Below are 23064 nucleotides of genomic sequence, written 5' to 3'. Positions count from 1 at the left end.
AGGTTTCAATATTTAAAGTAGGTAGGCTTCTTTATTTAATCATCAACTCAAGTATTTGCCAATAAAGGTGCCACAGCTTGCCTCAGTAATAGTAACCTATTACAACCAAGAGTGGTGATGTGTATTCTATAATATAATATCTATGATTGAGTTTTACTGTGTAATTAAAAATGTACCATAACATACGAAGTACACTATTCATGTGGTCAAAAAGAGATATCTAAGATGGTAGAGAAACTATTAACTTCAACTAACCTATAGTAGTTTACCACTAGATTTGGAATCAAGTGTTTCTTATTTATACATATATGAAATGATCTATAACAGGACCTGTCATGTAGAAGACACTCAGTGTTTTGTTGAGTTCATGACTCCTACCTAACTAGTATCCTTATGCAAGTGGGGTTATTATAATATTAAGATTATTTACTATATTCAAAACACTATGATTTCTCTATAATATTTACCTCAACTTAATCTTTCACTAAAGGTGTTCTTACATACCTAGAAGCAACGTAGATTTTCCATCAACATCTCTCATCTTTCTCATTGTGTGTCAGTGGTGAAATTCCCTCTGACAATTTCTATTAAAGATAAATTTGAAAAATACTTGAAATTTAATTCAGAAGTAGCAAGGACTCCAAATAATTCCATGAAAACTGTTCCAGAAACTAGACAGAAGTTGTTCTTCTAAGTGACGTTCCACTGAAGTGCTTTGCACCAAGATTATAATAACTATCCTTGTTGATCAGGCCAATAATTTTTTAAGTCAGTATGTTACTCAAACTCCTGGTACATCCATAACCATTAGTCATCTGCTCGTGTCTCCTAAAAAAGTATCTTCTGTCTTATTTTTCATGGTATTAGTTTTCCTGGTCTTCTTCTTACATCTGAATATTTTATTCTATCTTCCTTGCTAAGACATCTCCTCTTAATTACCCTAAAGTGTTGTTCTCCGAAGTTCCTTCCTCAGGTCTTTTCTTTTCCGGTGATACACCATTGGCTTAGGTAATCCCATTCCTCTTTTATTTCAACTGCCACTAATATGTGGATAGCTCTGAAACTGGCTATTCCAACCTAAATACATACATTCCAAATCCATATAGTTAATTTTTTACTGGATATTTATTTTTTGGTTTTACGTGAAATCCCTTGTCTAAAATTGAACTCAAGATCTTCACCTTAAAATTTATTTCTCTTTTTAAATAGCTTAACCACTCACTCTGCTGTCCAGGTCAGTCCAGAAATATCATTCTCTTCCTTACTCACTTGCTTAATAGATGAAGGCTTACCAATTTTACTTAATATTCTTGAATCTGTCCACTTATCTTTATACTCATTTTCATTGCCTTCATTCAGGTCTTCATTATGACTTGCTTGGCTTAGTACAATACTCTGTTTTCCTAATATCCATTGTTTTGAACTTCTAATTTATTCTCCCTTTTAGTGTAGTGAAGTTTCTATAAGGTAAAACTATTATTTGTCACTCCTTGCCTAGAATTCAAGGTAAAATTCAAAATATTCATTTTAGATCTAGGATGTATCCTTCTTTGGTTTGCCTATTTTCTTAATATCCTGTCCACATACATTTTGTACATTACACTATGGCTATACTTAACTACTGCAGTGCTTGAATATGCATGTTTTCTTATAACTCCATGAATTCATACTTGATACTCCTTCCACTTGGAATAACTCCTGCTTCCACCATTTAATCTGGCAAATACCTAATTCTTTTGGAAAATGAACTTCTTGAAAATGAACGCCAATCCTGCTGGCCCTCTTCATCCGAGTAGCCATATCCTTCATACCCATATAGAGCCTTATCTCTCTTATTACATCACTTTATGTAATAACTTTTTAAAATATATTTTTCTTCTAGCTCATTATCTGGCACTTAAAATATTCATATTTAATAATAAATATTATGAAATCTTGCTTAATAAGAATTATTTATGCTATGTAATTTCACTGTTATATAGAAGTACAAAGATGATTTTTAAAAATAGTACACTGCCAAAGAGCTTGAAGTGTTGCTTTACTTGGAAACAACAACATAGATTGTTATTGTGAGATGATAGAGAACAAGGTAGTCATTTTGAGAAAAAAAAATTCCAGCTCTACTAGAAGTCTAAAAGAAATATCTAAAAATAGAAGTGGCTAGAAGAAATGAAATTTAACACTCTAGATAAAAAAATGATGTTTTTAGGAAACACAGATAAAAAGACTAGTCATTGTTTTTTTAATTCTCTTGACAGTGTGTAGTGTTTACATAAACCCAAATCCAGTTTAAATAAATCAATCCCAGTTGATAAAGAAACTTTCTGAAAGTAAGTTAGGAAGAAATTAGATGTCTGAGTATGTATCTAAGGAGATACATAAGCAGAGGAAAAAATAAGTAAACAGAGAAACCAAGTTGTTCCAATCTTGTCTTTGGGAGAACACAACAAAAACCAATCAAAAAAGAAAAAAAAAATTAAGAAAGAAAATATCAATGAAACACAAAAATGAGTCTCTTTTCAGATGGTGTGGTTAGCAAGACTTGCATGAATATTCTGACTGGGTAAACTAATAACTTAAATATTCTTTGATTCATTCACTCAAATACATTTTGAGTTCTTATCATGAAAATGGTTGATAAAAACACCTGAAATAAACCCTGGAATGGTGAGTTTAAAAGTAATCTTGATAGGGTATATGGATGAGTGTTAAGAAAATGATCAATAAAATTGACTAATTTCTTTAAAAACTAAAATGACTTGGTCTTCTGAACTCAGAGGTAATGGACAATTCTTTCTCAGAAGATGATTGCCTGTACAATGGAATACTGAAAAAAAAATATCTTTTCTTGTGACCTTAGTTAGGATCTTTGTGAAGTGCACTGAACTTTTTCTCACCTTTTGTCTATTACAATACATTTGTAAAGATATAAGTGCATTAAATCTGAACTTAAACATTTCAGTGACTACACAATAAGAGCTAATGATTCAAATTTTATTCTTAAAAAGATAAAAGTATATATTTTTCTTTTTGGTGAAGAAGTAGGGGAAATTAAATACAGAGAGATGTTATAATGATTTAAGAATAATCCCTCAAGACATAGGTTTATTAATATATCAGAAGATAGTTTCATTTTTGTAAATGCATAACATCACATATTACTTAGAAGGAGAAACAGGAAAACATTTAGAATTTGTAAATATACAAAAATAAGATATAATTTGCAACTTAAATCCATACCAACATGTCCTATGAGGCAAAACTTATTGTTGATTCTCCTTTTTGTTTTATTTTTAATTTATTATTTATTTATTTTTTTGGCTGTGTTGGGTCTTTGTTGCTGTGTGTGTGCTTTCTCTAGCTGCGGTGAGTGGGGACTACTCTTCGTTGCAGGGGGCATCTCATTGTGGTGGTTTCTCTTGTTGTGGAGCATGGGCTCTAGGCACACGGCTTCAGTAGTTGTGGCTCATGGGCTCTAGAGCACAGGCTCAGTAGTTGTGGTGCATGGGCTCAGTTGCTCCATGGCATGTGGGATCTTCCCAGGCCAGGGCTCCAACCCATGTCCCCTTCCTTGGCAGGCAGATTCTTTAACCACTGTGACACCAGGGATGTCTCTCCTTTTTGGTTTTATTCCATCCAAACCACATAAGGATGAAGTGTTCCATTACTCATAGTTCTTAAAAACACAATAAAGAGGAACTTTTTCTACTTTAGATTATCTTTTGCATCACATCATAGCACTCATAGCCTTACATAATTTATTGAAGTTTTAAAGTGTTTATCTCAGGAATGCTTTTATTGAGCATGAATATTTACTTTACTGGAAATTTATAGTTGTATTTTAAAAATACTCATTATGTTAATAAGTTTCCAAAGTTCCTTAATGCAAAGTTAAACTTTATTTTTTCAAATATTTTTGCCTGGCAACCAGTTGTCTCAAATGATGCTTTTTATTCAAATTTAGTATGTACCATCCTCATAGTCATTGTAAGAAGAAGTTGAGTGTAACTTTTTTTTTTTTCCTATCCTGGAATGGTCTTCATGAACCCAGAATTTAAGACAAAGTGTTTTTCAGTATCCACATTCTCTAAAGAGATACATCAACAAGGTGGACAGATACTGTCTTCAAAAAATAACCACGTTTTCATAGTATAAATAAGACCAGAGGGAAGAGCAAAGGATCAAGCAACAGGGGTACCCAAGAGAATCACTTGTAAAAATGGAGGATGGCTGAAAGAAGAGAAGCCTGGAATCTTAATCTCTGCTGGGGTATCTGATTGCCAGTGTACTTGTTGATCTTCCTTGAGCCTGAGGATGGAAAAAGAGAAAAAGAGAGATGGTGCCACGCCTTAGAGAGAAGTGAGGGTTGAGCAGCCAGTTCTCAAGAATCTCCTGTGGATCAAATGACAATGAAGAGTTATCTTACTGGTCCCTGACCTAACAAAGGTGAGTGATAATAGAATTCGCAGAAGAATACCTCGCAGGGAGTATACCTGGAGCTGCTGGAGATGAGAGGGGTTGAGGAGCACCTCACCCAGGCTTTTTCCCCTAAATGGTATTTGTAGCTCATGAGAAATCCAGCATTTTGGTGCCCCCACACAGAGGCACCGGCAGTCAGTATGAAGTGAAGGAGTGGCAGGCAACCTGAAGAAAAGATTACAATCAAAGAGAGTAAAGTGAAGAAAAATGTGCCTTCCTCCCTTTTAGCCTCAACCAGCACCAGACAAGCCTACCACATAAGGGAGGTTGGCCGTATCCTACATGCCACAACACTGCCCATATACTTCAGTCACTGAAGTGGGAGAAGCAATCACAGAGCCGATCCTGTCCCCCAGTTCTCTCAAATCCCTGGAATACCAAGCTTAATTGGCAGCGTTGGTGAATGAGTGGGGAAGGGGAGGTACATTTCTGAGTCAGATGTGAGATGTGAATTTAAACTAGTCTACGATGGACTTTTAGTCACTCAAAGTGGGCCAAAAGCTATGGGAATATACACGTTTGTAAGATTTTATGTTATTTCCAATACAAATTCAAAATCACAGAGTTTTTGACAAACTTCTTCTATTCTATATATTCTTATGCTGGATATCTTAAGTTTTGCTTATTTATTTCCTTGATTTTATATTCTACTGATAATAACCTCAAAAGAATAGTAGCAATATTACTACAAACTCTAAATCTCCGAGGGCCTGTTAAATTTTCTTTGCAATTCTCTTCATTCTTAAATTTCTGTGCTTTAAAGTCACTTAAGGCAATGATTTTTTGTGTGTGATAGTTTTGTCACTATACTAATAACTAAATTATTGATTTGTTTACAGTTTTATTTTTTTCTTTTTAACTTAGTTTTATTTCTAATTCTGTAAAACACTATTGAGTGTAAACCATATGTGTCAGAAACCATATAGTGATGTACATTTGAGGAAGATCCTTGAACCCTTCTACTCCTATAGGCAATCATTTGTATTGTTTTTTGATTATCCTTTCCAGTGTTTAGTATTGCACATATAAGCAAATATGAATGAATGTATGTAGTTATTTTGCAAAATTGAGCATATATAAACATCATTCTGTGATATATATATATATATATATATATATATATATATCATATATATATATATATATATATACTGGAGTTGATTTTATTTCAGTAGAGAGATATTTCTTTCTCATTCCTTTTATAAGTGAGTAGTACTTTCTTGTAGAGCTATAGCACACTTTTTGTAACCAGTCCTGTGATGATGAACAGTGAATAGTTGGGCTGATTTCAGTCTTGTTATTGTAAATAATGCTGGAATCATGTACATATATCATTTCATATTTTGGCAATGTAACTTTCATATGGATCCCTAGATATTAGATTGTTGATTCAAAAGTGACTTCACATATAATTTTGTTAGCTATGGTCAAGTTCCCTCCATTTTTCAATCTCACCGTCTGTTTGAGAGTGCCTCTTCACGTTCTTGCCAACAGAATAAGTTATCAGACCTTCTATGTTTTGTCATTATGATAGGTGAGGAATGGTATCTCAACATATGTAAATAGAGAATTTCTCTGTTAGGTTAAGCAACTTTTATGTTACAGATACACTTTACAATTATTTAAAACATGATTTTTCATGCTTACCTTACACCTTATTATAAGAAAGTGCCAAAATTTGTTTAATATTTAGTTTGTTTAACTATAGGGTAAATAACCAAATATTTAAGCCATTTTTGCTTTAAAATATTTGTTTTCTTGAGGTTTTCTTTTTAAATCAAATTAAGGGAAAAGTCAATTACAAAATTGGAAAAATAATATATAAGTAAGATAGCTAGATATGCTAGCATACTTAATTGTATAATAAAATATACTTATATGACATTAGATATTAGAGTTATAAGTTGTAATTATTTTGTAAAAGTTTATAAAAATTACCAAAAAATGAATTATCTGTCATTCATATTTATAGTATTGATATATACATTATGAATTTTTATATCACATAGCTATAAATAAAACCACCTTTATGAAGCTTAGCTAAAACATGCTGACCTAAATCTACCATATGGAACTATTATATTTAAAAGAACATTGCCTAGTTGATATAAATACTGAAGACAAAATGTCAGTATTTTACTTACTATTATATTTGTTTTCTGGGGACTTTAGTTAAAAGTAATATTAAATTGCACCTGCTATAAACAGATGCACATATAGCATCACCAAAATGCTAACTCTAACATCAATGACCATCTCTATATGTTCCTGGAATTTATTTTTTTGGCACTTGTATATTGCATATAATTATAAACTGTGTGTAATACTTTAGAAAAACAAATTATCTGGTCATGAAGACTCAAAACCTGTTCAATTCTAATTCAAACTTTTTGTTATTTTTTAATGTATCTTGTCAGCATATAAGCGTAAACATAGTTGTATTATGAAATGATTGTTGTACAAAATATATGCTATAGGTTTCCTGTAGGTAGAAATGTTCTATCAGATTTTTCATCAGTATGATAGGGGCTAATATACAAGTCTTATCCCTCTATAAACATGAAAATTGGAATAAAATATGATTTTTAATACATAGCAAAGTTGAAAAATAAGAAAGAAAACGCCCAAGGAACCAAAAGAAAAAAGTGAACACAATTTAAGTACAGACAGCAGAAGTTGAAACTGAATGGCTTAGATGAGCGTAGGAATTGTGCATTTCATGTACTCTAGGACTCAGGATCTAACACTGTGTGGGGAAGGTAATCAAGGATACCAGCCTTGTGTGCACAAGGGAGCAATAACTGGTCTCCTTGATAAATCAAATAATTGGGAAAATGTCTAAATATAGGACCCATCTCTCAATACAGGATTACAAAAATTCTGCCTTAGTAGCTTGAGAATGAAGCATACAACATAGTCTTTACTAGACATGTAAATGACAAAAGAGCCATAATTGTAAGGCTTATATTCTGCACATGTACTGGAACTTTTCACACTGCCCTCATGGTGCTGAAATTCTGACATAGAAAGAAAATGACGTACGAGATGATGCTGATACGGCACAGCCCATGGGCCCATACACAGGCAAATGCAAGTGAAAACTGAAATGCAAAGGAAGCTATTTCAGGGGAATTACATTAGAATCTATAGCATCAAACTATTGAAAACAATTTCTGCAGAGGATGATTTCACAGTTAAAATGTTACATCCTTAAGAGGCAAGGAAAATAGACCGCTCTGGAAAAAGAAACAAACAAACACACAAGAATTTACAATGAATATGTTTTAAAACTAATAGAGAAAATGGCTGGGATAGAATCAAAATAAGGACAAGACATAGCTTATTCAGAGCTGAAGAGAAAATTCATAAATTAAAAATAGATTTGATGAAATCACCTAAAGCATAGATAACATTTTCAAGAATATACGATTAAATTTAAGAAACAAAGACAATAAAATGAAGATCTCCAAGCAGTGTTTAATAGGAGTTCTAGTAGAGATGAATTCAACAAGATAATGGTAAATAAATTTTAGGAACACAGTGAGATGTTAAACTGCAAAGATGATATAAAAAAAGCATTAAAACTATGAGAAAAAGAAATGCAGATTACCTGCAAAGACACACATAGCAATCATTTTTCAGTAACAATAGAAACCAGAAAACAATGCAACTATATCCCCAAAGAGCTAAATTTCACACCGGGAATTTTTTTCTTAATTAAATGTGGTTCAAAATTGTGAAATAAATACAAAGTCAACATGGCGGAAATATTGAATTTACTAAAGGATACAATTTTCTAAGAAAGAAACAAAACATTAAAAAGAATTAGATTAAAAAGTAACAGTAAATAAAGAAATTTGTAGGATATATTGCAATATATGTAAAAACTAAAAAAAAAAAAATAATAATCTCAGAAAAATTAAAAGTAGATGGAACTAAATTATTTTACAGCAAATTGTGGAAGATTGCAGTAAGATCATTACAAGTGGTAGAGGTATTTTCTACTTTTTTCCACAATAAAAATAGAATTATGTTTCTTATTTATATAATACTTTTATTGTTAAAATTTAAATAACTCTATATTAAAATGAATATAGTTTATATATATAATCTACATAAAAAATGAAAAATGTAAAAAATACAAATGTTAAAGTGTCACTAATCTGAGATAAATATATTGGCATTTTCTTAACCTTTTCTCATACTGCATTTTGTATATTTACACACATACTTGAATATAAAAGAATTAATGTACTTTTATACATATATAATTTTATTTTGTACAAATTTAGTTTTGTTTACCATATATTATTTTCTGTTGGCCTTTAGTCTATCCCTTTCCCTAACCCTCTCCACAAGTTTGATGTAACTTGATGTGGGTTCTTCCTTCCAACTTGATGGCAATACTATAATTTCTTCTGGGAAAACATAGATTATTTCACATTTGAACAAAGTAATTGTATTTCATCCATTTATTGGCATTTTGAATATGTTAATTTATTCCTCATACAATTCCCTATAGTTCAGTAGGAATAGTATAGTTCATTTTTTCAGAATGGCTGAATAATACATTTAACCATTTCTCTATCACCATTCATTTTCTTTTCCATTGGAAGTCACTACAAAATAAACAACTAACTTTGCTGTAATATTCTTATTTATATATGCTTTATTTTTATAGGATATATTCTCAGAACTGTGATTTCTGGGTGAAGGCTATGCATAGTTTTAATTAGAAGATATGTTGTCATGTTTATTCTTTTAAAATTTTTAAATATTCACAGTTCTAAACAGCAATATATAACAGGACTCCTTTATATTAAATTTCTGACAAAAATACATTCTCTTTATTTTTAACATATTGGCTTTTAGAAATTGTATTTTATTATTAATTATGTTTCTCTAATATCTAGCAAAGGTTGAAATCTTTTCTTACCTATTTGCTGCTGGAATTTCTTCTTCTCTGAATTGCCTATTAATAATATTTGTTTCTGTTTGGTCATATACTTGTCCATCTGTAAGATTCTGGTTTACAGATGGACTAGAATTTGAGGTGCTTCTAGTATATACCAGTTTAAAAATGGACTAGAATTCTGGAGTGTTTATAATATGTTGTATTTGGATCTATATTATAATTTAATATTTATTTATTTTCTAAAAGTGATTGAGTTGTTACTCTTTATGCATATTTTAGGCTAACTTTAAAAGTTTTATAAATGACAGTTTGTTAGTTCTACGAAATTCTAAAGCCTACTTAAATGCCATCACTGATGACCTTTACTTATTTTATGGATTGTTTTAACAAATTCTTCATCACCAATACTTGTGTTGTCACAGAGGATGATATAGAACAGAAAACAATGAACACCATGAATCCAATTCAAAAAGTGATTCAGAAGAAATAGATTTTGAAGGTGGACATCCTAAAAACGTCTGTATAAATTTACTTGCTTATATTTTCCTTTTTCTATAAGCAATGAGTGATTCATGATAAAAGTCCATGCATATTGAAAGCTAAATCTATCTTTAAATAACTGTCAAATATCAATTCCAATTGAAGAAAATATATATTAACATTTTGTCACATGTGTTGCACATATTTTTCACAATCTATTTTTTTATTTGGTTTTGTTTGTTGTATAGTTTGATTTACAAAAAAAAAAAGTAAACTCGTATGTGTCCATCATTTTCTTTAGAGATTTGAGTTTCATTTCTAACATGGGTGTGTGATTTCATGTGTGTTTGTGTGTGTTTTTTTTCCATTTTTGTTTTGTGTATATTCAAGTATTTAGTCTATTTAGCATTTTGTGAAACCCATGTTTGTGTATGCTAGGAGCTAGGTGATACTTTATATTGTCTCTGTTGCACAAGCAAAATTACTATCTACCATTTTCCCACTATGTCAAAGTAGAATTTTTTGATATATTGAGTTCTTACTTAATATTCTTTTTGTTTTCTGGGTTTTCTATTTTGACTCACATATGTATATTTCTAATATCTGTACCAATATTATATACTTGGGATAGTGAAAGTGTTGTATGGTTTAATATAGGATGACCAAGTTCTCTCGCAATGTTCCTCTTTTAAAAATTAACTTTAAGGGCTTCCCTGGTGGCACAGTGGTTGAGAGTCCACCTGCCGATGCAGGGAACGCGGGTTTGTGCCCCGGTCCAGGAAGATCCCACATGCCACAGAGCAGCTGGGCCCATGAGCCATGGCTGCTGAGCCTGCGTGTCCGGAGCCTGTGCTCCACAATGGGAGGGGCCAAGACAGTGAGAGGCCCATGTACCACAAACAAACAAACAAAAATTAACTTTAAAAATAAGCATGACGTGCACATTAAAAAATATAAAAAGTAGCCAGTCAAAGAATAGGAGTATGTATGTCTTCCAATCTAGTATGGGAGGAGAATGAAGAAAATATTATTTAATCCAATTAAAATAAGGAAAAGAGAAAAGAAATACAGAAAAATTACAGAACACAATACATACAAAAACCAGATCACTTACAGTCAGGAAATCATGAGAAAAATTGATTTGGAAGATAGATCTGAGAAACTGATTATGCAAGTAGTAAGTTTAACAGAGGTAAAGGAATTAATGGGTCAGAGACAATGCTATCTATACGTAAATATTTACCTGTTATAAGTTGATCTATCTGAATGCCTTCTATCACTCTAGCACTCTGCCCATAGAAAGTCAAGAATACATAATAGTCAAATTTCTAAGCACATGTGGAATACTTTTAAAATTGGAAACATACTGCCATGAACAATTCCTAACGCATTCCAAAGAATGAATGTTGTATACAGCATGTTCTTTTACCACAATACTATAAAATTAGAAATTCTATCATTTCTGCTCAAAGCTTACAGTATATAACAAGATACTAAAATAATTTTGAAGCTCTATATATATACAAAAGAAAACACATAAGTGTTTTTATAAATTATAATTACATATCAAACTCTTAAGAGCTGTTTTCTATTGAAGAAAAAAATTATTCCCCTAAACTTGAAATTCTCTAATTGAGAAATTAGCTCTGGAATATAGAAATTCAATTTACAAATATTTTCATATACATACTCAGTAATACATGAAATTCAGAAAATGTGACATATTTTCTCCCCTTTCTTCGGGCAATATCACATTCCCAACATAAAGAACATCTAAAAAATATACTAAATTCACAAAATACAAAAATATACAAATTATTCAATAAGAATCACATTTTTACAACTTCACTGCAAGAATATCACTCTGAATTATGTGCCCTTCATTATCCACACTGATGTTTTTACTTCTGCTTGCTCTTGAGTCTGTCATTCCCAGCACTTTGAATGGAAAGAGCATTGGATTTAACAAAGGAGTCTAAGTTTAATTCTCAGTTCTACCCCTTAATTATTGGGTAACATTAAGCACAAGGATTCACTTATTTGATTCATTAATTTCTAATTTTAAAGTAGAGATGATTATAAAACTATGGTTGTTGTAAGGGAAATGAAATAATTTATCTGGCAAACGTTAGTGCTTAAGCCATGCCAGTTGGTTACAGATGGACTTTCTCTCTTTGATTGGCAAAATCATTTATTTAAAAAAAAAAAACAAAATTGATGTTACTGCTTCTGTTGAGGATTCCCTGCTGCATTTGTCTCTTTCTATCCTCATATTGATCTAGAACTATTTTTTTTCCCATGTCATCTCACTGTCCTTGCTTACCCCATATTGCAATTATTTGGTTAAATTTCTGTTTCCCCATAATGGTGAAATCTCAAAGTATAAGCTTTATACTTTACCAATGTTAGATATAGAATTGTAAGACACAGTTGTATCAGATAAGGAGCTTTTACAGAGAGGGTAAGTAACCTTGTTGGCTTAAGTACATAGAGCATTCTGAGTACTATGAAGAAACTGGATTTCTTAGCAGGATAATAAAAACAGGTTATACAATGTTTGCAGAACTGGGATCCTAAGAATAAGGTAAACCAAGGACACTGTTGCAGGCAAGCAGAAGTTCCAAACAAGATCAAAATTATATATGTTCTTCTCCTAGTTATCCTAGTTTTAGATACTCTAACCATGCTTACTGATATTTAAAGAGAAAATGAATCAAGAAACTGAAAAAGATATAACTTTGACAAAAAAATAAGTCTTATAAACTCTTTTATCATAAGGTTTATAGTGACTTAATAATCTATGTTGAACATTTTATGAATTGCAAAATTTTGCAGTTGTCCCTACGAGGTGAATAAAAGGGGAGTACTTGCTCTTTTGTAACTGATTTTACCCTAAAGAATATTTACACTTTCTTGTTGAGGAGAGAGGTTGTTTTTTATTTCTTTTTTTTTTTTTTTTTTTGGTTGCTGTTGGTAGTTTTATTCTGTTGGAACTGTCTCTGACAGATCTGATCTCAACATAGTATATAGCTTTAAAAAATAAAATTGATTATTGTCTTGAAAATAGACTCAGGTATATTCTACCTTGTATTCCCAATGCCATCTATGATATTAGTGCATAGTGAGTGATTAATAATAGCCTATGAAAAATATGAATTAATGTATAAAGAAAGAGGGAAGGAGGAATGAGAGAAGTGAGAAATGGTATCGATGTTGATGATAAGTATAAGAAGAGATAAGCTTCAGAAAACAGGACTCAGGGTCAAGTTCACTAATATAATAGTTTGATGATGAAAACCTAGATCTAGAATGTTTGCAGTGGATTTTGAGCAGAAAAAGTTACATCAAACAGTTGTTTTTTCAAATAAATTTCAACAAGTCCTACTGGTAAATCAATGAAGGAAAAGAAGTCAAATTTAACTCCTAGGTTTCAGTTATGGGGACCAGGATTATGTTTGTGCCTTGATGATGACAGGTAAGGTCAAACATGAAGTGAACACTGTAAGCAAAATGGTCATTTAGTTTTAGACCAGCTTTACTCAAAGCTGAAATTATAATAGAAAATTTGTGGAAAATGGCTTTCGTATCAGTCAGTTATTACTATAACAACACCATATGCCAAACCACAAGAAATCTAAGCACTTTAAAATAGCAACCAGTTATTGTCATGCTCACTTGTGTGGGTCATCAGCAACTGACCTGAAGTAGGCGGATCTCACCTGGACTTGGCTCCATGTCAGGATGTGCTGAGGTCTGCTTCACATACCTCTTATTCCTCTGGGATCAATAGGCCACTGGGCACAGATGTTTCTCATGAATATGTCAAAAATACAAAAAGACATGTGTAAACACACAGCGTCTTTTAAGGCCTATGCTCATAACTCAAACAGTGTCCTTTCCTCCCATTTTCCGCTGGCCAAAGCAAGTTGCTTTAAACAAGTTCAACACAATGGATGGGGAAATTCATTTTAATCAGAAGAACTGCAAAGGATGTGGATATAGGGAGAGGTGAAGAATAATAATCTGCCTCACTTTATATCCAGCTTTAAATACATAACTGGATCTTTAAAAAAAGTTCTAATGTGTGCATTTGAAATAAATATAAACAGAAGGAAAAAACAACAAGCGTAAACTGAGTCATTAATGCAAGGGATAATAAATCCAATATATGACCATTATTATCATTATTATCAACAACATCAGATGATGTAGGTCTTCTCCATCCCATTATCATGTTTGCTTAGATTTGCTTTCCAATATCATCCAGATACCTGGATTTGTTCAAACTGCTTTGATTATACTTTCAAACTCTCTTTTAAGGCTGCATTCTCTTCCCTATAACACCAGGTAGCCTTGGATTCTGCTCAAGGTTCTGCCCTGAATTGACCTATTACCAGAACCATATGTCTTCTAACAGTCTTATTTTCAGTATTATAGCTGCCAAGCTGTACTCCCTGAATGGATTTGATTTTCTGTGAGTAGCAATACTACTCTGAATTAGGTTAGTCATAAAGTCTTCTTGGATGCTTCTATTATACATCTTTCTATCCATGTACTCCTTATTTTGTAATCAAGCCAAGAAACAGACATCAGTGTCCATAGTACAATTCAGACTTGTATAGATTTTATTGCACCTTTCCCAATATATCTCAATTTTTAGGCTATTTCATTTGTGTCCCTAACTTCCACTAAGAATGACAGAGAAATGTAGGCCTACTTTCCCTTAATTATTGTTGTGGCTGCATGCCTATGTAACCTGACGGCAACTTGTCCAGTGGCAACTTGTGTATATGTTCCTTTTGTCTGCATGCTTCTCTGTCATAATGGAATAAATAGGGTGTGTGAAGGAAACTGTTTAACTCCTATGATGTAGGTACAAACCTGGAAGTGCAAAACAGTTAACACCCTTGAGGTGTTATTTAGTACATAAATACGACCCTTTTCCATCCCTTAAACAAACCGTTCTAATATGCATTCTATGTGGTCCCATTAAGGGACCCAAGCAGAACTGAGCCACAGTTGTCCACAGTGGTGATCAGCCAAATACCATACCCTTGTATTGTCTTGCCTTCCTCATCTGCTTTATGGTTCCCAATCCCCAAATCCTGTTCCTTGACTTCAGTTCCCAAATCAAACTATTCAAAGGCAAACCCTAGGTTTAGGCTGCCCTTTAAAAAAAAAAAAAGGTATCCTACAGTGGTATATAGAATGGCCCCACATCCTAATCCCCAGAACCTATGAATATGTTAGGTTACATGGCAGATAGAATTAAGGTGCCATTAAACTAGGAAAGTTCATGCTGAATCATTCGGGTGGGCTGAGTGAAATCAGGCAGGCTCCTAAAAGTGAAAGAGGGAGGCAGGAATACAGTCAGTCAGACAAAGGCACGACTATGAAAGAAAAGCACAGAGAGTGCAACATTATTGGTTTTAAAGACAGAAGGAGACCATGAGATTAGGAATGTGGGTGGTCTCTAGAAGCTGGATAAGGCAAAGAAATGAATTCTCCCCTAGAGCCTCCAGAAAGGAACACAGCCTTGTCAACACCTTGATTTTATCTTAGTGAGACTTCTGTTGGGCTTCTAAATTACAGAACTGTAAGTCATAGATATGTCTTGTTTAATATGCTAAGTTTGTGTATGTTTTTTAAAGTGGCAACAGGTAACTAATATATAAGTAGCCTATTTTGGTCAAATATGTCATCTTATATTTAAAAATGCCACATTAAGTTGAAATAAGTTTATTAATTCATATTATATTCCAAATGGTCATCTTAGGAAAATCTTTAATATAGGTACCTTTAATTATTTTGAATTAATAGATGTATTTTCCTCATTGAGAAAATCGTTTGGGGTTAAAAACTCTGTTGAGTCGATTACTCGTCCAGAAGTTGTGCTGGACCTCATGGTCTATTCAAATCATCCAATTAACAATTAAATTCAATTAATATTTTTTCAATGCTTGGCAGGCTAATGGCATTACAGAACATATAAGTTGAAATGACTTTGAAATTAATTTAACAATGGCATTATTAAGATTGTTTAAAATGTGGATCACAGAAAATTGAGCAATGGCTAAGAGTTCAAAGATAATGGGAAATGGACACAAAATTTTCAAATAGATTTAGCTTTTGTTTTGGATTCTTTGCCATCAGAAGTGAAGTTAAAATACTAAAAATGTAAATAAAATCAGGGGCTTCTTAAGATCTCTTTAATTAACATTCTTAATAATATAACAAAATTAGCCCTAGGAAATGACAAATTAGGCATATTTAAACTCTGGAGTAAATATTTTACTAGTTTAGTTCCTTTGTACTATATAGTATGTATAGTACACTACAAAAAATACAGTTCATAAACACTGTATCTCAGTTATTATAAAGATTGTGAAAATGTTTAAAAGTCATTTAATCAAGTAAATGCCATTGAATTTTGCTAGGTATTAAAATATATGGCTTTCTTTCTAATTATTCATATGTCTGTAAATAATCTCCAGGGTTTTGGATCTATAAGTTCAGATTCAGGACGCATCCAAAGAAAGAAAGAGAGGTAGAGAGAAAGGGAGGAAGAGAAACAGAAACAGAGAGAGGGAGAGACAGGAAGGAAGAGATGGAAAGAAGGAAGCAAGGAAAGAAGAAAGGAAGGAAGGGAGGGAGGGAGGGAGAAAGATTAATCTATTATCTGCTTAATACTTTTTTTGCACCAGAGAAACCCTAATAGATGGTAGTTTACCTCTTTTCAATACTCAAAATGGGAATAACCCTCACCTTAAATATGATTCTTGCAATTTTGTTGGTAAGGACACTGAGGCTTACAGAGAGACATTCTAATCGGAAGAACTGCAAAGGATGTGGATATAGGGAGAGGTGAAGAATGATAATCTGCCTCACTTTATATCCAGCTTTAAATATATAACTTTAAATACGTAACTGGTGTGACCTTGCCTCCTAGGACAATCATCTTTGTACTTATTTGGGGTCCTTCATTGCTGTTATACAGAAAATCATTTGGGCCTCCTGAAAGTCCAGATTGCTTTATGTACCATCTGACAGCTAAATATTGACTAACTGGTTTGGTTCTGAGGTAGAAAATACAGGTATAGCCTGCTTTATGTAGGAGGTTTATTCCTGAATATATAACATACATTTCTTACTCCTATTTTAAATTTGTATCATATAATAAAGTACAGTGGAATTTACCATCTGGAAAACACTTATGATAAATTGTTTTGTAAACGTAATGATCTCATTAAAAGACAATATTAACTATAGTTGCAGATTTTCATATAACATCTCTTACAACAAAGGCTAAATATATCATACCTCTACTGTTACTGTTATAACCTTAAAATGAAATTTCACATTTAGAAACACATCTTGTAAAGATTATATATTAATCCAAAATAAATCTTTCATTATCTTCTAAATGGACACTTTTAGTTTAAAAGTTTTATTAAAAGGCTCTGTGTTAATACAAATAGAATTCATAACAGTTTATTAATTCAATACTAAATATTATGCATATAATATATTTTATACTTTGGGAAAAATGCATCATTGCTTATGCAAAGGTGAATGTTAGGTCTCTCAGATTCTTTAAACGTAAACCAGCAAAACTCAAAGATCTCATTAAGTAGTATTTGCACTGCATTTCTAAAGCAATATTTAAATTTCTGATAATATTGAGATGGAAGATAATGTGTAGATCAGAGTAATACTTCAAATTGATATAGCCTGTCATTATCTGCCTGAGACTTTTCATATGGATTTAACTAAAGAAAGTGTTAGTGTGTGAGATCACCCATTCCTCCTTTTTTTCCCTGTAACAGTTAAGAATGTTCATGTTATTGAAACTAATGTTGACATACCTCCTCCCTGTAGCAGAACGATTAAACTAACTCTCAAGGGAAATTTAACGTTTGAGGGAAACGGGTAATTTTCTTTTTTCTTTTGCCATCTTGTCAGAAAATCTTGACTAGCTTCTGGCCATGACCAAAGTTATGTCAGCATCATTACGTAGCACCTGTGATCGGTACAGAGTGGAAGAGGTTTAAGAGCCAGAACTGAGTATATAGCTGAAAAGTTTCTCTACAGTGTTAAATGCACTGCTCAATCCCCTAAAGTAAAGTAAATGGCCTGCAGCGAGGTCTGAAGAAAGCTCTGTAGTGTCATGTATATAGCTGCATGAAAGCTGGCACAGAGGTATTCAGTTCTGAATCTGCTTTGCTTCAAATATTAAGCCTACAGCTGCTTGCAGCTTTTATTTCTGAGGCATTTTTAGCTCATTGTGCTGAACAGTTGTACATTCTCAGCTTGATTGACATTCTGGAAAATATTGATCAGACACTTCAGTGAACTTACATTCTATTTAATAAGTGTACATCACATAACATTAGGCTCACTCGGTCCAAAATGAAAAAAAAAAAAAAAAAAACTCTGCATTTTTAAACAAAAACTTTATATTTCTCTTAAAATGAAATCCATCTAATAATTTATATTCAGAATTCTAAGTGTAGTCTGACATTTAGCTTCTTTAGAATTAATTTGGAATAAATACGTGGCAAATTCAAATAAGCAAACAAAAAAACACAAGAAACCACTCTCTGAAATAAACACGTTTTCCTAATTACTGAACAGTATCAAAATTCCCTGAAAAAGTTTCTTCCAATGGATCGTATTTTGTTCTATAGGTGAGACATGTTATCATGTAAGGCAGCATTTCCCATGACACTCCTCCCTGAATTCATCTCTATTGTAAAAGAAGCTGTTTGCTGTCAAGACCCAGAGCTGCGTTACTGCTTTCCTGGGACTTTAACTCCCAAGATGGATGGGATCTGCTGTTCCAGTAATCAATATCTTACATCCTCTTTGTTTTCTTTTCTGTTTTTCTGGATCACAGTCTCAAATTGCTTCCAAAAAAAAAGGTGTATTGGAGAATTAAAAGGTTTCTGAATCTTCACCTTTCTAAAAATCACCTTATTCTATCCTTTTATTGATTGATAGTTTCTCTGGTTATAAAATTGTGGCTTGAAATCGTCTTTGAGATTTAGTTTTGAGTTACTCAGTGCTCTGTGAGGGCAAAGTAGCTTCTTTCTTCTCTATAACATCCTCTGTGAATTCTCAAAATTGCCATATCCTGTACATACCAATCAGGAGATTTATAGCCACTTTTGGCTTTCCAGAGTTTTTTTTTTTTTTTTTTTTTTTTAAACAAATAACTTGAGTCCCTCTCCACTCTGGATTTCCCATCATTTTTCATCTTTATTTACATTTTATGGAATCTCATTTTATGGAGAGAAAATTACATGTTTTCAATTTATCATCTTTAACCTGAATTTCATACTGTGACTTTCTAAGGTGGTATATAGAAAAATCATACTTAGGTAAATAAATATTTAAAACATAACTTCCTGTGAGCAAGATAAATCAGGTTCATAATCAGTGTGCTTATTTGTTTATATTGTAGGACCAATAGTGAGGTGAAATTCCTAAGCTCCATGATATTATACTTGCATATTCCACCTTTAAATTAAAAGTAGACATTCCTTAAATAAAGCAGAATTTGAATTTTAGAATACTGGCACCAGGTAAGATGATACATCATCCCACATCTATCTATTGGTTTCAGCAACCTGGACCCAAGACAGGGAAAAATAAAAAAGAAGAAACGTTTGATGGAGAGTATCATTATGAGTGCTGCTCTCAAATAGCCTTGCCCAGAATATTGAAATTCCTCTCTTCCACTTCGTGAGTCTTTAAATAGTAATGACTTACTCCTATAAGTACAGTCCCTTAAGTCCTCCCTTTTTCCAAAACCAAATCTTTGTATTCCTGTTTCTGCATGCAATTTCCATAAACTCTGGAGGAAAATAGTGTAATATGATAGACTCTCACCCAAGCAAATGCCACAATCCATACCCACACATTGATTTATAGAAGATGACACTTCCTTTGTCAGATTCATCAGGCTATTTGTTTATATACCATCACCCAACACAGACACAGGAGCTTTGTATTAGTTGGCCAGAGATGTGATTCATATGCAGGAACTGTAAGGATGAAGCTGAGAACTCAGCTATCGTAAGAGCTAACAGCTTCTTGAGGGTAAGCTATGCTCCCCCAAATCCAAGTATTTATAAAGAGTGGTTGGCTATGTTTATCAATATATAATTCTATTATAATACCTGAACTTTAAAAAGGGAATAACATATTGAAAGGAAAAGATTTGATAACAGAGGTACCTGGATTCAGATGATAGGGTTTCTGTTATTTATTGCTATAAAACAAACTACCCTAAAACTGGGACGAAAAACAAACATAGATTCTTATCTGTTTCCATAGGTTGATTGGACTCAGGTGGGCCATTCTTGCTTGGGGTCTATCATGCAGGTGTGATCAGATAGCAGCTGAGGTTGGAGGCATCTGAAGGCTCAACTGAGCTGGACAAGAAGGTAGTTCATTCACCTGGCTATCACTTGATGCTGGCTATTTGCTCTGAGGTCAGTTGAGGTAGTTGACTAGAGCACCTGCAAGTGACTTAATCATGTGGTTTCCCATAGCATAGTAGCTGGATTCCAAGGTAGTGGTAATAATACCTGAAGAGCAAGCATTGCAAGGAATGCAAGAAGCTGCAAAACTTCTTATGACCTAGCTTCAGAAAGCTATTACTTTCTCCATATTCTGTTGGTCAAAAGGGAGTCACAGGACCATGCCAGATTCAAAGAAAGGAGACTAAACAAAGCACTAATACCAAGAGTTTTGGTACACTGAGGGAAGGAAAATATTTTGGAGACCAGCTGCCCATAAGTGTTTAAAATAAACTACTAAAGACTGTTGAAGGATTGTTCCCTGCTGTGGACTGGATGTTTGTGACCCACCGAAATTCATATTCATTGATTCATATGTTGAATCGCTAGTATTTAGGGTTAAATTAGGTTATTAGGATGGGGCCTTCATGATGTGGTTAATTCCCTTGTACAAAGAGGAAGAGAGAGGAGAGCTCTTTTTCTCTGCCATGTGTTGACACAGCAAGAAGGCAGCCCACTGCAAGCCAAAAAGAAAGCTTTCACCAGGAACGAAATCCATAAGCACCTTGATCTTGGACTTCCAGCCTCGAAACTGTGAGAAATAAATTTCTGTTGTTTAAGTCACCCAGTCTATGTTATTTTGTTATAACGGCCAGAGCAGTCTAAGACATCCCACCTTGGGATAATTAGTGTACTCATGTTACGGCTCTTTTGAAATATCTTTCAGTGAGTACTAGAAACTATTCATTATATTTATTTTAGATTTTTAAAATTATTTAGCCAAATCTATCTGTACAAATAGTCACAATTTAAATAGTACAGATACCCATAAAATTCCTCTCCAACTTTAGTTCCACTACTCAGAGATAGCATTTTGGGGTTATTTCTGATTTTAGCTTAAATTTATTTAAATTTTGATTGTTATATCATTTTAATTTCCACATTGATAACATTAAAATCTTGAAATCAAATATGCAAATATCTTTCTTTTACAACTATTTTTTGCCTACTAAGAAAGCAGTTGACTTTTCCTTTGTTTTGTTTTCTTAATGGAAGCTTTCAGCATTTGTCTTTTTCTAACAATTTTTAGAATGATAATCTGAAATTCCATGGGCATAAGCATGGCGTTTTTAGTTATTTTGCTCACCATAAAGAGAATTTTGGCTCTGATAAAATTATTTTCTACCTCTCTTTTAATTCTTTACCTAATCTTTCTTTCTTCTTTCACTAATTGGATTGGTCCTCTTGTTTTTGTTTGTTTTTTTTTTATATTTCATTTCTGTTTCTGTATATTATCTATTTTATTATCTAGAGACATTATCAGTTTAGCGTATTTTTTATAATTATTCTTAATATTTCTCTGTGATGTGTCTGCTTTTCTCTCATGTCTGCTGACCAATTATTGACTGTTCATTAATAATAATACACCTTAGGTGGGTTTCCTTTGGCATTGGGCAGGTAGATCTATTCCTTTTTTTTATTTTGAGTTTTATTTATTTTTTTATGCAGCAGGTTCATATTAGTCATCCATTTTATACACATCAGTGTATACATGTCAATCCAATTCTCCCAATTCTTCACACCACCACGCCTACCCGCCACTGCTTTCCCCCCCTTGGTGTCCATATGTTTGTTCTCTACATCTGTGCCTCAATTTCTGCCCTGCAAACCAATCATCTTTACCATATTCTAGGTTTCACATATATGCGTTAATATTTGATATTTGTTTTTCTCTTTCTGCTTACTTCACTCTGTATGACAGTCTCTAGTTTCATCCACGTCTCTACAAATGACCCAATATCATTCATTTTTATGGCTGAGTAATATTCCATTGTATATATGTACTACATCTTCTTTATCCATTCATCTGTCAGTGGGCACTGAGGTTGCTTCCATGACCTGGCTATTGTAAAGAGTCCTGCAATGAACATTGGGGTGCAAATGTCTTTTTGAACTATGGTTTTCTCTGGGTATATGCCCAGTAGTGGCATTTCTGGGTCATATGGTAATTCTATTTTCAGTTCTCTAAGGAACCTCCACACTGTTCTCCATAGTGGCTGTATCAATTTACATTTCCACCAACAGTGCAAAAGAGTTCCCTTTTCTCCACACCCTCTCCAGCATTTGTTGTTTGTAGATTTTTTGATGATGGTCATTCTGACAGGTGTGAGGTGATGCCTCATTGTAGTTTTGATTTGCATTTCTCTAATAATTAGTGATGTTGAGCAGATTTTCATGTGCTTCTTGGTCATCTGTATGTCCTATTTGGAGAAATGTCTATTTAGGTCTTCTGCCCATTTTTTGATTGGGTTGTTTGTTTTTTCAATATTGAGCTGGAGCTGTTTATATATTTTGGTGTGTAATCAATTGTTCATTGATTCTTTGGCAAATATTTTCTTCCATCTGAGGGTTGTCTTTTCGTCTTGTTTGCACTTTCCTTTGCTGTGCAAAAGCTTTTGTTTCATTAGGTCCCATTTGTTTATTTGTGTTTTTATTTCCATTACTCTAGGAGGTGGATCAAAAAAGATCTTTCTGTGATTTATGTCAAAGACTGTTCTTCCTATGTTTTCCTCTAAGAGTTATATAGTGTCCGAATTTTGGTCTCGAATCCATTTTGATTTTATTTTTGTGTATGGTGTTAGGGAGTGTTCTAATTTCATTCTTTTA

This window comes from Hyperoodon ampullatus, assembly GCF_949752795.1.
Source record: "Hyperoodon ampullatus genome assembly, chromosome: 7".
In the NCBI taxonomy this organism is placed as follows: Eukaryota; Metazoa; Chordata; class Mammalia; order Artiodactyla; family Ziphiidae; genus Hyperoodon; species Hyperoodon ampullatus.
Note: the sequence above shows the minus strand (reverse complement) of the source record.